The 16,752-nt window shown below is 48.3% G+C and overlaps 1 protein-coding gene across 4 annotated transcripts in view; it reads right to left on the bottom strand.

Annotated features, from left to right (window-relative positions):
* Window positions 1–7,487, bottom strand: part of Gtf2ird1 (GTF2I repeat domain containing 1) — a 100,485-nt gene extending 92,998 nt beyond the window's left edge. For 2 of the 4 annotated variants that reach the window (XM_029555034.1, XM_008851131.2), the window contains exon 1: window positions 7,259–7,487. The gene's annotated coding sequence lies outside the window, so the exon portion shown is untranslated. Of the gene's footprint in view, window positions 1–6,843; window positions 6,995–7,258 lie in introns of those variants that run through there. The other 2 variants (XM_008851129.2, XM_029555035.1) reach the window with 2 other exon arrangements.
* Between the last annotated feature and the right edge of the window lie 9,265 nt (window positions 7,488–16,752).

The raw sequence follows: 16,752 nt of genomic DNA on the forward strand, positions 1-16,752 counted from the left end.
TCAAGTACCACAAGCTAAGGAAATGTTTATTCTTTTTTTTGTCTTTTTGAAGCAGGGTCTCCCTGTAGCCCCAGCTGTCCTGGAACTCACTATGTAGACCAGGCTGGCCTTGAACTCACAGAGATCCACCTGCCTCTGCCTCCCAAGTGCTGGGACTACAGGCGTGCACCACCATGCCCGGCTAAGGAAATCTTTATTCTTAAACTCTTACCTAGCCTGTGGTATTCAGTTATAGCCATGGAAAATGGACTTGAGACACAGTTACTATCTTAATTTCAGGTCCCTCCAAGTGAGGCAGTTTTTCTCCCCAAGTTTGTGACCACCCCAGAGGCAGACCCCCCACCTTGATATTGAAATGGGGGCTATCAGAGAAACTGTCTCCTGGTACTCAATTCTGGCTTTACAAATCTGTTTTGTTTATGTAGCTATGGCTGGCCTGGAACTCACTATGTACACCAGGCTAGCCTCAAACTCAGAGATCTGCCTGCCTCTGCCTCCCTGGTGCTGGAATTACAGGTACAGGCCACCATGGGCTTGGCTCTTAACATGCTGTATGAGGGGCTGAGGAGATGGCTCCATCAAGTGCTTGCCACACATGCATGAGGACCTGAGTTTGATCTCTAGCACTCATGTAATCACCGGGCATGGCAGTGCATGCCTGTAATCTTGGAGCTGATGAGGCAGAGACAGGAGGCTCCCTGGGGCTCCCTGGCCAGCCAGTCGACTAGTCAGAGAGAGACCTTGTCTCAAAAAATCAGGCAGAAAGCTAGAGAGATGGCTCAGCAGTTAAAAGCATTTTCTGCTCTTGCAGAGGACCTGGGTGTGGTTCCCACCACCCACATGGCAGCTAACAACCACATCTAACTCCAGTTCCAGGGGATCAGACACCCTCTTCTGGCAGCTACAGACATTGTACAACACGGGTGCACTTACATGAGGCAAAAACACTCATACATAAAAAATATAAATAAATATAAATTAAGGTAGAGAGCAACTGGAGAAGACATCCAATGTGAACTCCTGGCCTCCACACACATGAACATGTACACACATACACAAATTTTAATATGTTATATGGACCACAATTTCACATAAGACCCCAAAACAGTCAAGTATGGTGACTCATGTCTGTTAGCCTAGCACTCAGGAGACTGAGGCAGAAGGATCACCTAGAGTTCAATGATAGGCTAAGCTACATAGTGAGTTCCTGGATAACCTGGGATACAGTGTACAACTTTATATCAAACCCTCCTACCAAAAGATGATCCCAAAACAAGAGGTTCTCATACCTAGGTTCTAAGAGCCTTAATTCTTCCATGTCACTCAGACCTATCTGGAGATCGGGGTCCTTGGGTCAGAGAGTGAAGCAAACCATAAATCCCACTACAAAGTTACAAAGAAGACGGCAAGATGGCTGGGCGGATAAAGACAACTATTGCCAAGCCTAATTAAAAATTTAAATTAAATTCAATTTTTTTAATGTTAGGAGAAGGCCTAGGGAGATGCTAGGTCAGTAAAGTGCCATAGCGTGAGCATGAAGACTTGAGTTCAATCCCTGGGACTCACATGGCAAAAGGAAAGAACAAATTTCTGAAAGTTACCCCCTGACTTGCAAACATGCACCCTGGCACACACACAGACAACATATAACAATAATAATAATAATAATAATAATAATAAACAGCAGCAGCAGCAGCTGCCAAGCACAATGGCACTTGTAATCCCAGCCCTGGGGAGGCAAACAGGCAGATCCCTGAGTCTCACTGGACAGCTAGTCTTGCCAACTTATTGGCAAGCTCCAGGCCAATAAGATCCTGCCTCAAAAACCAACATGGAGGCTGGAGAGATGGCCCAGCAGTTAAGAGCACTGGCTGCTCTTGCAGAGAACCTGGGTTTGGTTCCCAGCATCCACATGGCAGCTAACAACTATTCATTAACTCCAGTTTCAGGAGATTTAATCGATGCTCTCTTCTGGTCTCTGCAGGCATTGCATGCCTATGGTGCACTTATATACATGCAGGCAAAACACTCATACACATAAAAATTTTTTTTAAACCAACATGGGATTGGGGGGGTGCTCCTGAGGAATGTGTTGACACCTAAAGTTGACCTTTGCCTACACACACCCAGTTAAGAGGACTAAATACCAGATAAGCTTGCTGCTGTCGCCAACTCCCCCCCCCCGCCTTTTTTTTTGGTCTTTTTGAGACAGGGTCTCCCTGTAGCCCCAGCTGGCCTGGAACTCCCGGTATAGACCAGACTGGCCTTGAATTCAGAGATCAGCCTGCCTTGGTCTCCCAAGTACTGGGACTAAAGATGTGCACCACCATGCTCAGCTCCAAAGCCTTTTTAAGGTGAGCCCTGACCTCCAAGTCTAGGCCTAGTCACACCCTGGAACCCCTCCTCTGCTGCCCTCCAAGTCTTAACTACGAGGCTAGCAGATAGACCCAAGTTCAGTGAGAACTATACATGAATTCTTAGTAAAACTGCATCACCCTTGCTTATCTACAGTCCACATTTAAAAACCAGGTGCCCTTATTTCTATTAGCTAAACCTGGCCTTCAGGAGCAAGTAAGTGGTCCTGAAGAAGGGAAACTGGTGGACCCAGAAATAGCTCTAGGTCAGCTGGGCCCCACTAAGGGTCAAGGAGAAAGGTGTGTGAAATGAGAGGCATATACTCCCTGTCTAGACACCCCGTGAGTCACCCCATGTGAGTCCATCCATTGAAGAAACTGAATTTACCTCCCAGGAGCCTCTTACTGTCCTTAACTGTCACCTGGGACACTGAGTCTGAAATTGACTTAAGCATCCCATCACAAATGGTCTCAGTCAGATGCTTCTAGAACAATAACCTTAGGTGCCTGGTGCAGAGGTGCAGATTCCTCTTGGGTCATGGGGCTGAGCCAAGAGGGGAACCCAGGCTCACCAGTGTCCCATGTTGTTCCTGTCTACATTCACCAAACCACTGAACCTAACCGATCATTAGCCCAGGGAGAGCAGAGTAAAGGGACGGTGAGCCAGCAACTGATGAGATGGAGTTACAAGCATTATTTTTCTATTTTTAAAATTATTTATTTTTAAGTGTATGGGTGTTTTGCCTGCATGTACATAAGTACACCACGTGTCTGCAGAAGCCAGAAGAGGGCAGTGGGACCCCCTGAAACTGAAGTTATGGACAGCTGTTAGCTGCCGTGTGGGTGCTGGGTCCTGAACCTGGGTCCTTTGCAAGAACAGTCAGTGCTCTTAACTGCTGAGCCATCTCTCTAGCCCCTATTTTTCTATTTTTTATTTATTTTGCATGTGTGTGTGCACCTGTGTGTGCACGCAGAAGCCAGAAGTCATGAAATAGGTGAGGCTGGCTGGTCAGCAAGCCCCGGGAACCTGTATGTCTCCACTTCCCCAGCACTGAGTGATAAGTACACTCTACCACACCTGCTATTTTACATGGGTGCTGGGGAGCAAACTTAGGTCCTTGTGATTGTACAGCAAGCACTTCACCCACTTAGCTATCTCTCCAGCCCAAGTCAGGGCCGTGAAACAAGGGAGATGCATGCTAAGCAGGGCTCTCTGCTCCCCAAATCTACTCCACCTCTCTAGGCCACGGGCCCCTCAACCACAAGCTTGCCACCTAAGAGATGCCTGGACTGTGAAGCGCCAAAAACACACCAAGGAAGTTTTTCTTCCAAAAAGCATCAGAGAAGAACCTTGCTCCTCTGACAAGGATTCTAGGAGGCTGGCCCTCCTGTCCTATGTGGTATCCCACATCTATACATCCGAGCCTCTAGAGTCGCCCTGCCACCAACTACTGCTCACATTCCACTGTGCCCTAGTCAGGCACATTTCTCTCCTCCTTTCTCCCCTGAAATTCACCCTTCTCCAGGCCGTCCCTACTGTACACTTCTGCTGGGACTCCCTTCTATTCCCTAAAGGGTCTGTGTCTCCATCTCACTCCATTCTGGTAGCTCCTCTATTCAACTTGAATTCAAGTCAGGTATAGTGACACTTGCCTGTAATCCTAGTATTAGGGAGTTCAAGGCCAGCCTGGATTACATACTGAAACCCTGTTTAAAAAAAGGAAGAGGGGCACTGGACAGAGGGCTCAGTAGTTAAGAGCACTGGCTGCTCTTGCAGAGGACTCAGGTTCAGTTCCCAAGCACCGCCACGGCAGCTAATAACTGTCCTTAACTCCAATTCTGACGCCTCATCTGGCCTCCACGGGCACCAGGTACGCATATGACATACTTACATTCATGCAGACAAAACACTCTCATACACATAAAATAATACATACACACAAAATAATAAAATTTTAAAACAGAACTGAGTGTGGAGCCTAAGCCCTCAGTCAGGTCCTGTTCTGTCCTCTGGGGTTTCTGAATTAACCCCACCAATCTCACTCTTCAAGTGTCAAGGCCTTAGCAGGCCCCAGGCTTGTGCCAAAGAAACTGGCTTGTGTCCCTGGCTCCCTGGCATATGAGATGCCCACTCACAGTAGAGCTTCAAAACAGAGAGACACAGGAGGGATATAATTTGGGGAGTGAAGAGTCAGGTTCAGCTTTGGAGAAACACAAAGCCTGGGGTGATGGAAAGGGGGATCCCCCAGGAACCAGAAATGGAAGATTAGAGAAAGACACTAGATCTCCCACCACAGTGAGGAACCATGCCAGAGATGAAAATCAACCAGAGGGCCTGGTGGCTTGTGCCTATAATACCAGCATTCAGGAGGCTGAGGCAGGAGAATTGCCCTGAGTTCTAGGTCAGCCTGAGCTATGTAGGAAGTACCTCTCTAGCCTAGGGCGACATAGTAAGACCCTTGTCTCAACCCTGCACCCCCCCCCCGCAAAAAAAGTAAGGATGGAAAATTAACAAGGAAGATTTAATTCACTCATTCATTCATTCCAATATATAATCACTCAGCAGTTTCCTGCCTATCCCTACAAACATAGGGACAGATGTGAACAGTGATGTGACACCAATGTAGGGAAACCCAGGATGGTATGGCCAGCTCTATAGACAAGGGTACCACGGCCAGGTCAAATCTTGAAGTCAGAAAGAAAAGAAGATTCTATAACCGGGCATCCCTCCCTTAGCCAGGCTGGGAAGACAGCAGGATCTGGGGAGAGGAACCAGGGTCCAGATTGGGCTGGGAGATGCAGGCTGTAGTTCTAAGTGACACTTAAGACATGTATACCCCAAGCCATCCTACCAGAGGGGCCCAGCTCGGGTCTCTGACAACCCAGCTATTACCCAACTATGCATGCTTCAATCTTTGCACACTCAGCAACTCAACAACCACATCTATTATTACATCTGCTGTTCTGACCACTTCCAAGCACCAGGCACTAGACGGCTGCATGTGTCAGAGGCCCGGCTGAGCTACTGGAAGCCCGCCTTAAACGATATCAAAAATGTTGTTAGCACACTACAAATAAATGACCATTCTCCCCCAAATCCAGACAACAAAGCACTTAAGTAAGTTAGGTATATCCCCTAAAGATATTGTCCCCAATACCAAGTTCTGTGGTGAATTTCCAAGGACCAGACAAGGAGTGCTACAGAGTTCCAACCCTTCCTTGTTTCCCTGGCTGGGGTCCACTGGGACCCTAGGAGTTGGAAATTAGGATTTCTAGGTCATCCTCGGAACAGGCTACTGAATGAGATACGTGTAAGCCATCAGCAACCCAGAAGCAGGTTGGAGTGGGGGTGTTCTGACACCTCCAGGTCAGGCCTGTTTCTAGGTCTGCTGGTGTAGCTGCTTTAAAGAGGCCAAAGTCAATCTCACACCCTCCTGAGGCCCTAAGCAGGTGACTTATGATGGACAGAAAGCCAACAGTACCTCCACCCCACCTTGCTGCCCTAATGCCCAGCCTAGCCCCTACAGACCTGGAGCCATCAAGCTTCCTAACCACTTCCTTTTGCTCTAAACAGAATAATCGATGCCGGTGCCCCCCACCTCTGGGAATGACGTTGCTAAAATAAATGAACAGAGGCCCCTCCCAAGCCCAGAGGCCAGGGGGCCACCAAACAAGAGCAAGCAGCCCGCTGACCACCCCAGGAGTAGCTCTGTGCTCTGAGTGGTAAGTGAAGCCCCTTGCAAATGCCCACTCCCTTAAAAAGCTGCCGAGGCTCAGGCACCACATCCCACATCCCAACATACTCCATAGGCGAGCCAGGGTTTCCCACGTGCCTGCAGGAAGACCCCCCCGCCCCCCGCCTTCCCCGCGCTGCCCAGCTCCTGAGTTCCCTCACTTCACCAGGATGGGGACCAAGGAACTACCACCACAAGTCTACTCCTGGGAGGCTGGGTCACTGGGACAGAGGCCAGAACTGAATGAAGGCCCCTCTAGCCACGCCGAAATGGCAGAACTCTCAGCCACACTGTCCCCCGGCTGCCCTGGGGCCCAGGCCAGGGAACCGTTTCACTCCCTGGCCCCAGGCTGGCTGCGAAACTGGGTGTTCACACTCATTACTCCTAGGGACTCAGGAGGTTGGGGAGGGGGCTGGACGCTAAGCACTCCCTAGCCCCTCCCCCGCCTCTGTAAAAACTCAAGAGACCACCCACAGACCAGGCTCCCCAACTTGTTCCTTGGCACCCTCAGTGCCCCACCTTAACTGCTACTCTTAAAGACTCTTCACCCCCAACCAGCCACAGAAGATTCAGCACCCCACCCCATGCAAGCCAGCCCCTCTCTAGGACGACCCCCAAAAGAAACCACTGGTCTGGGGCAATGTGGGAAGACTCCGCTTGAGTTGGGGTGGGGGGAGAAGAGGGGGAGGTGGTCCGCAAGGCCTCTTCCCAGCAACCCCTCCACCAACCTCCCACCGCCGGGCACTACTACTGACCTCATTCGCCCAACCGTATCCAGGCCTGTGGGCTCCAGGCCAGGGGGGCGCCCCCCTATCCACCTCCAGGGAATGTGGGGGTGATAGGGGTGACTGCTTCCCGATTCCGGCAGGTGTGGGGAGGGGAGAATCTGACCATCCCAACCCATCCCCCTCCAAACTCAAATTATAATCCCGATCACGTGCACAGCCCCCCCTCAAAAGGCGGGCCTTAGAATTGAGACACCTGGAGGGGGAGGGGAGGGGAAGGGACCTCCCATGCACACAACACACAGAAAGGGAGGGGTGGGTGTGCAAAATAAGGGGGAACCAAGGCCAAGGCGAGCTCCAGAGCACCCCCTCTCCATCATCCCCACCCCATCCCGCACTCCCATCCCCCCCCAAGTCAAACTTTCTCTTTTTTTTTTTTTTTTACCTTGCAGGGTCCCCAAGCGCTCCGGGCGCCCCGGCCCCGGCCCGGTGGCCAGGACTTAGTGGATCCAGTCACCTCCGGTTGCTGAGTTAATAATCCGGGAATGGGGGACAGGATCGGCGGAGGGAGGGAGGGCTGGAGGGAGGGAAGGAGGGCGGACGCGGTGCGGGAGGCCGGCCGGGGGGCTGCGCGGGGCCCCCACCCCCGGCGCGGGCTGCGGCGGAGGGCGGGGCGCGGAGAGCGCGGAGCGGAGCCCGGGCTCTGGGAGGCTCTTTGTTCTGTAATCCCAGTAAGATTGCCAGCCATTCGCCCCGGCCCTAATCCCAGCCCCGCGCAACACCACCCTCCATTGGCTGCCATTTACATACGGGATTAGCCCGCCCGGCCCGCCCCGTGCCATGGTTGGGGGGAGGAAACCCAGCGGACTGCACCCCACAAGCCTGGCGTCTTGAGACTCCCCCAGCCGCGGATTAGAACCCCCTTCCCCCGGGGATCCGGAGACATCAAGGTCACCCAGAGGACGCCCACGCCTGAAGGATCCCTATGTGGCTGAACTGCTTGCTAGTCACTCTTATCCTGGGGTGTCCAAAGTCGCAAGAGGGGGAGGGTCCCCCAGGTTTCCCAGGCCTTTTTATTTATGTATTTATTTATTTATTTATTTATATTTCAGTTTATGTTTTTGAGACATGGTCTCAGCTAGCCCAGGCTGGCCTCAAACTGGCTAGGGTGCTGGGGATAGCTTTGAGTTCCTGATCTTCCTGGCTTCACTTCTGGAGGGTTAGGATTACAGGCCTGGTCCCCATACCAAGGATCACTCAAACCCAGGGCTTTCTGCATTCTAGGAAAACACTCTACCAACTGAGCTCTATCCCCAAACCTTATTTTATTTCATTTATTTATTTATTTATTTTTATTTATTTATTTTAAGGCAGAGTTTTGTAGCCTCAAAGTAACTATATAGCTGAGGCTGGCCTTGAACTCCTGATCCTCCCACTTCTTCCCAAGTACTGGGATTACAGGTGAGTACCACCACACCGATTTTTCTGACTCGAACTTTTACTTTGTCTCTCTCATCTCCTGAATGCTACTGAATCAAGGGGTACACCCCCACAGCCTCCCTAAAGCCATATGTCCTAATTCAACACAACAGTTCATCACCAGGCAGTCCTTATGAGCCCTGGCTAAGCCTTTACAGGGTTAGGCACAGTAGATAGAGAAATATATCAGGCAGGCCCCCAACCACCAGGGAGGTCCTGATTTAGATGCAGTGAGTCAGAGGTAGACTGAGGCAGGGTATCATGGGGCATACCAATAATCTCAGCCCTCAGGAGGCTGAGGCAGGAATGTTGTGAGTTTTATGTCACCCTGAGTTCCATAGTAAGTTCCAGGCTAGTCTGGGCAACTTAGACTCTGTCTTAAAATAAAAACATATTTTAGGAGCTGGAGAGATGGCTCAGTACTTAAGAGCACTGGCTGCTGTTGCAGAGGACCTGGGTTTGGTTCCCAGTACTCACGTGGTGGCCAACAACTGTTCAAAATTTCAATTCCAGTGGATCTGATGCCCTTTTCTGGCCTCCATGGTCATAGCATGCACATGATACATACATGTAGGCAAACACGCATATACATAAATATATGTATGCATATATATAAAACTTTTTTTTAAAGAGTGACTGGAGGGGTGGCTCTGGTTAAGAGAGCTTGCTGCTCTTGCACCTACATGGGTTTGATTCCCAGCACCTACATGGCAGCTCACAACCCTCTATAATTCCAGTTTCAGAGGATTCAGTGCCCTCTTCTGGCCTCTGCAGGTACCAGGCACACACATGGTACACAGATATACATGCAGGCAAAAACATACATATAAAATAAAAATAAATCTAAGCCAGGTGTACTGGTGCATGTCTTTCATCCCAGCATTCAGGAGGCAGAGTCAGCAGATTTCTTTGAAATCGAGGCCAGCCTCATCTACACAGCAAGTTCCAGACCAGATGTGGCTACAGGGAGATCCTGTCTCAAATAAATATTTTTTAAAAATTAAACTTTTAAAAAGAGTTAGACTTTGTGGCTGAACTCTGTAATCCCAGGACTTGGGGTCTGAAACAGAATTGCTGAGAGTTTGAAGCCCTTCCTGGGCTATGAGATCTTGTCTCAGAAAACACACACACACACACACACACACACACACACACACACGCACACACACACGCACACACACACAGCATACACCATGGCAGAGTAATGTGTATCTCACTAGAGTGCTTGCCTAGCATTCTTGAAGCCCTGGGTTTGATTCAGTCTTCAACGCCACATAAAACTAGACAAGGTGGTATGTAGCAGTGACTTTTATAAATGGATAGAATCTGGACTAGTGACTTTTAATTAACCCCAGCAAAACCATGTGTTCTTTTGTCTTGTGACCTAGACACCTGATCTCATTTCCCAGACAACCTCAGTTTGGTACTTTATCCACAAAGATAATGAATGAATAAATGAATGAATGTGGGGATACTTGAGAATTAACGTAGCAAAGCACTGAAAGGTAGTACCCCATCTCCATTGCACACAGTGGATACTGGGAAGGACCTGTGACCCCGTGTGAATAATATATTCTAGAACAACTGATGAAAAGGCCCAACGGTCTGTTAAGATTAGGGTGGAGCTAAGTTTGTACTCCAATTGAAGCTGGGACCCATTCTGAATGAAATTATGTGGGGCTGGGCCCTGGACACAATTCCAGAAACAAGAGTTCCAGACATTTCCATGAGCACAGTTCAGGAGACAGAGGGTTCCAGGAGATCTCCAGAGGAAATAGTGTCCTCTGAGTTCAGGCCCACTCTTAAAAACTAAATTTAAGAGTTAGGCTTTTTTCCCCCCAGATAATTAAAATGTTGCCGTAGTAACAGCACATAGGCACAGTGGCTGATAGGAAGATCGGGAGTTCAAGGTCACCCTGGGCTACATGGTGAGTTTGAGGCTTTGGAATGAGATCCCGTCTTAACAAAATAAAACAAATAAAATAAAATAAAATAAAATAAAAAACCTACAAATCTACCAGGTTCTAACAGAGCCCACTTGATCTCCCTCTACTTGTGTCTTTCTGCTGACATATATCAGGCCCAAGCCTTACTGACAGTTAATCTTGAAAGACCAGTCTCCTGGGACAGGCTCACAAGCCTATCAGGGAGCTCCTCCCCTTGGCTGCCCAAGGAGGAGCCAGAGGGACCCTTGTGTCCACAGAGGGTGTTGGGCAGAATACCAGAGATGAGGAATGAGGCCATAGGCGACAGGTCCCGGGAGACCCAAGGGCACCTTGAAGTCAGCAGGCCCCTCTGACCCACTTACCCCATGTCTGCCCTGGTTTGACACCAAATCCAATACAACTTATCAAGGGTCTGGCAGCCAAGCATGTGAGTTCAAATCCTGGCTCTTCCACTTTCTACCCAAGTGACCCGGGGCAAGGCAGTTCCCTTGTCTGTCTCTACTTCCTTCTTCCCACAGCCCTTCAGTCAACTACAGCATGACTTCCACACGGAGCAAGGCCATAGCTTATTAAACATCTGCTAGATGCATGTTATATTACATTTATGATCTCTTTGCCTAGCCAGACGGTGCTGCCACGTCTTTAGTCCCAGCACTTAGGAGGCAGAGGCAGGTAGATCTCTGTAAAATCCAGGCCAATCTGATCTACAAAGCAAGTTTCAGGCCAGCTGGGGCTACAGGGAGACCCTGTCTCAAAACAATAACAAAAAAGATCTCCATGCCTACCTGGGTATGGGGGCACATGCCTGTTAGCTACTCAAGAGCTAAGGCAAGGGAATTGAAAGTTCACGGGCTCAGTGGGTAAAGGGGCTTGCTGCCAAACTTGATGACCTGAGTTCAAACCCTGGAACTCACATGGTAGAAGGAGAGAGCTGACTCCCTCAAGTTGTCCTCTGACCTCTACATGTACACTGTGGCACTTACACACGCATACACACACACACACACACACACACACAAATAAAAATAAATTACACGCCAGGTGTGGTGGTGCACGCCTTTAATCCCAGCACTTGGGAGGCAGAGGCAGGGGGATCTCTGTGAGTTCAAGTCCAGCCTGGTCGACATAGTGAGTTCCAGGACAGCTGGGGCTACAGAGAGACCCTATCTCAAAAAAGACCAAAAAAAAAAAAAATTACAAAAAGAAAGTTCAAAGTTACCCTGGGCTAAATAGTGAGAACTTGTCTTAAAAATAAAGGGGTTGGGGCTGGAGAGATGGCTCAGAGGTTAGGAACACTGGTTGTGCTTGCAGAGGACCTGGGTTCAAATCCCAGTACCCACATGGCAGCTAACAACTGTCCATAACTCCAGTTCCAGGGGATCCAACAGCTTCTTCTGTCCTCTGAGGGCATTGCATGACACAGGTGTGCTTGCCTACACACAGGCAATACATGAATACACATAAAATAAATTAACTAAAAAATAAATAAATAAATAAATAAATAAATAAATAATAAAGGGGTTGGGTGATAATTCAGTTGGTTATAGGTTCTTGCCTGGCAAACACAAGGACCTGAGTTCAGATCCCCAGCATCCTTATAAAAGCTGAGTGTAGGGGCTGGAGAGAGAGATGGCTCAGCAGTTAAGAGCACTAGTTGTTCTTGCAGAGAGCCTGGGTTCTGATCCCAGCACCCACATGATGGCTAACAACCATCCATAGCTCCAATTCCAGGGGATCCAACATCCTCTTCTGACCTCTGTGGGCATTGTATGCACTTGGAGCACTTACATACTTCTAGGGAAAACAACACACATAAATTTAAAATGTTTTATTTTAGAAATAAAGTAGAGAGCTGGACATGGTGGCACATGCCTGTAGTCCCAGCACCTGGGAGGCAGAGGCAGGCAGATCTCTATGAGTTCAAGGCCAGCCTAGTCTATACAGTTAGTTCCAGGGCAGCTGGGGCTATAGGAAGACCCTATTTCAAAAAGACCAAAAATGAAATGAAATAAAAAAAATAAAGCAGAAAGCCAGATGTGGTAGCACAGTCCTTTAATCACAGCACTTAGGAGGCGTTGGCAGGTGAATGGATCAATGTGAATTCAAAGCCAGCCTGGTCTACAAAGCATTTTCCAGTCTAGCCATGACTATACAGTGAGACCCTGTCTCCAAAACATAAAAAGTCAAATTAAATAAATAATAAAACTGGGGTGGCTCAGTCAGTAAAGTGCTTATCATATAAGCCTGAGGACCTGAGTTGAAATCCCCAGAACTCACATAAAAACCAGACACCAGAATGCAAGTATCTGTAATTAAACTGCTCCTGAGGAGACATGGGAGGCAGGATAGAATGCCTGGGAGCCTGAGGACCATCTAGCCTGGCACATGAATCAGAAAAAGAACAAAGAGACCCTGTCTCAAACAAGGTGAGAGTCAAGGACTGGTGCCCATAGCTGTCCTGTGACCTCCACATGTGTGCGGTGGTACACACACACTCACATTCACAAACACATTCACACACACACACATACATAAATGAAAATTATGAGGATGTGGGACTGCAGTGGGCCCCTTGCTTTGGGGTCTGATCAAAGCCTCTCATCAGCTGAAAGTCAAGAATTCCAACACCTGGGGCTGGAGAAATGGCTCAGTAGGTAAGAACCTATACTGATCTTGCAGAGGACTGAGTTTGGTTCCCAGGACCCACATTGGGCAGCTCACAACCACCTGAAACTCCAGCTCCAGGGGATCTGATTTCTCTGGACACTGCGGGCACTGCACTCATGTGTACACACACATTCACACAATTATTATAATAAAAATGGAACTGAGGAGCTGGCTCAGTGGGTAAAAGCACTGGCTGCTCTTGCAGAGGACCTGGGTTCAGTTTCCAGCACCCACATGGCTATTCACAACTGTCCATAAACTCTGGTTCCAGGGGATTCAACACCCTTTTCTGGTCTTTTTTTTTTTTGCATTGCATGACTTGGGTTCACTTACATGGAGGCAAAATACACACAAAAGAAAAACAAATAAATCAAAAAATTATAGGAAATAATAAATAACAAACCTACTGCTGAATCTTTTGAAAAAAAAAAAAAATCCACCATAGTTGCACATTTGCGTAAAGCCCTTCTCCCTTCCCAGCTGTAAACCTGTAATTTTCTAGCAGTCTCACAGGAGCCCTTGTGCAACCCCACTGGCTCCTGCTTTTACCTTATCAGATTGTAATTCCATCCAAGGTCCCTCAGAGCTGCTCTATAATCTTAATAATCAAAAAGGAGGAAGGCCAGCAAGATGGCTCTGTGAGTAAAGGTGCTTGCTACCAAACCTGATGACCTCGGTTCAGTGCCCAGGACCCACATGGTAGAAGGAGAGAACTGACTCTTGGAACATGGGTTCCAAGGTACATATGTCTACTGCTAAGACACGTACCTGCGATTCTTCTTTCTGAAGCCTAACCCTGCTCTTGTCTTGTGTGTGTGTGTCTTATTCTTTCCTTGAATGAGCACCTTTTTAAATTTTTATTATATTCATATGTGTGTTTTGCCTGCATGTATATCAGTGTACCACATCTGCAGACCAGAAGAGAGAGTCAGATCCCCTGGAACTGGAGTTATGGATGGTTGTTAGCTGCCATGTGGGTGCTGGGAACCAGACTCAGATCTTCTGCAAGAGCAACCAGTGTTCTTAACAACTAAGCCATCTCTCCAGCCCCGCCTCTTCCTATTTTTAATAAACTCCAGCTCTTCTATTGGTTCATCCTCAAATTGAAGCTAAGGATCCGGTTTTACTTGAGTCTAGGTCCCTCAAAGATTGAGACCTTCTCAGACTGCTGAGGATGCCAGCATGGACCTGTGTCTGAGTCCCTGCCCCACTGACAGTGGGTCTCTGGAAGGAATGCCTTTCCCATCTCAAGTCCTGGACCTCAGGGCCATGCAGAGGGCCTGATGTGCTGAGCACTGTCCTCTGCATGCAGAATCTGGAACAGCAGGGATAGAATGAGTGGTGGGAATATAGTCTAGAAAGTCCAAACAGCCAGCCACACATCACCCATGCCTGGGGGAAAGCAAGGGGATTTAGTACAACAAACACCTTGGCCTGCCACTTTCAGACCCCACTCCACCACATATCTACTATGGAGTTACCGACAGGCTCCACCTATGTTGTGTGTCCTGGGCCAGGTCAAGCCCGTCTGGGCTTCATCTCCTTAGCATTATTATAAAGTGAAGATAGGGGCTGGAGAGATGGCTCAGCAGTTAAGAGCACTGGCTGCTCTTGAAGAGGACCCAGGTTCAATTCCCAGCACCCACACAGCGGCTCACAACCATCTGTAACTCCAGTTCCAAGGGATCTGACCTCTTCTGGCCTCTGCAGACATTGCATGCATGTGGTACACTTAATACATATAAGCAAAACTCCCACATGTAAAATAAAAAAATAAATAAAATGAAGCTAAAATGGGTATTTGAGGGAGTCACAGGGTCTCATATAGCCCAGGCTAACCTGAAACTCTATAAATAGCTAAGGATGACATTGAACTCCTGATCCTCCTGCTTCCACCTTCTAAATACAGGGATTAAAGGTGTATGCCACCACACATGGGTTCCGTGGTACAGGGGATGGTGCAGAGCTTTGTACATGCTAGACAGGCATGCTAACAGCTGAGCCACATCCCCAGCCTTGGCTGTTTGTAATGTGAGTGTATTGGTGAGTGTAAAGGAGTTTCCTGGCCACAACCTCCATGCAGAACTGGTCATCAGAGACAGCTGCCCTTGGGGACGCATCCTCTAGTCTCCCTGAGACCTAGAGTGCTACCCTCCATCAAGCCAGTATACTCTTTTTTCCTGTCATTTTGGACCACCTTTCTCTGTTGCTTGCTTCTTGGAGTTAGATAACCAAGGGATATGGAATGAGAAGGCAATCATGCCTGAACCTCAGGGCCACCCCAGAGGAAGTTGCAAATAGTATACCTTGGATGGGACTACAAGTGGGGGAAAGGTAGGGGTGGGCAACCCAGCATCTTACAGGTCAGTAACCTTGCAGAACCCCAAGGTAGGACATTTCTGCAGCAAATGGGAGAGAGATAAGGGCTCCCCAGACTCCTGACACACCTGGATTACCTGGTATCTTCAAGACATGGGGGTTATCTGATAATTAGTACTTATCCTTTAAAAATGAAACTAACGGGCCAGGTGTGGTGGCACACACCTTTAATCCTAGCATTTAGGAGGCAGAGGTAGGCAGATCTCTGTAAGATTAAGACCAGCCTGGCCTATATGGTGAATCCCAGGGCAGCTGGGGCTACAGGGAGATCCTCTTAAAAATGAAAACAAAAGAAGAAACTGAGGGGCCAGCAAGATGGCTCAGCTGGAAAAGATACCACCAATCCTGATAACCTGAACTCAATATCTGGGATCCAAGTATGGAGGGAGAGAACCAATTCCTGCAAGTTGTCCTCTGACCCCTACATGTGCTCTGTGGCATATCCTCCCAAAATAAATAATACATATAAAATTTTTTTAAATGATAAAAGAAACATAGTAAAGCTTCTTGGCACATGTTTATAATCCCAGAAATTGGGAGACTGAGGCAGGAGGAAATCTGTGAGTTCAACACCTGCCTGAGCTACACAGTAAAACTCTATCTCAATAAAATAACAAATACTGCAGCTTGAGAGATGGCTCAGCAGTTAAGAGCACTGGCTGCTCTTGCAGAGGACCTGAGTTCAGTTCCCAGCACCCACATAGCAGCTCACAACCATCTCTAACACCAGTTCCAGGGAATCCAACACCCTCATCTGAACTCTGCAAGCATTTCACACACGTGGTGCACATACATACATGCAGGCAAACACTTATAAAAATAAAAATTAATCTGGGCATGGTAGTGCACGCCTTTAATCCCAGCATTCGGGAGGCAGAGACAGGCGGATCTCTGTGAGTTCAAGGCCAGCCTGGTCTACATAGTTCCAGGACAGCTGGGGCTACAGGGAGACCCTGTCTCAAAAAGACTAAATAAATAATAAATAAATAAATAAATAAATAAATAAATAAATGTAAAGATCCTTAAAAATTATGAGTTGGGAATGTAACTAAATAGCAGGCTTACCTAGCAGGCACAAAGCCTTGGGTTCCACCCTCAGGACCACATAAGCACGTGTGATGCCACACATCTGTGATTCCAGCACTTGGGAGGTAGAGGCAGAAGGATTGGGAGTTCAAAGTCATTCTTGGCTATGTAGTGAGTTCTGGGTTGGTCAGCTTGGGATACATAAGACTGTCCTCAAAAAAAACTTTATAAATAAAATAAATAAATATAAAAAAAAGAGATGAAGAGCTGGGAAAGTAGCTCAGCAGTAAAGCACCCGCCTAGAATCCCCCAGTGAGGGGCTGGGGTGTGGCTCAGTGGTAGAGCTCCTGCCTAGAATCCCCCAGTGAGGGGCTGGGGCATGACTCATGGTAGAGCACCTGCCTAGAGTCCCCCAGTGAGGGGCTGGGGCATGGCTCATGGT

Source organism: Nannospalax galili, unplaced genomic scaffold (assembly GCF_000622305.1).
Source record: "Nannospalax galili isolate Female #2095 unplaced genomic scaffold, S.galili_v1.0 scaffold444, whole genome shotgun sequence".
NCBI lineage: Eukaryota > Metazoa > Chordata > Mammalia > Rodentia > Spalacidae > Nannospalax > Nannospalax galili.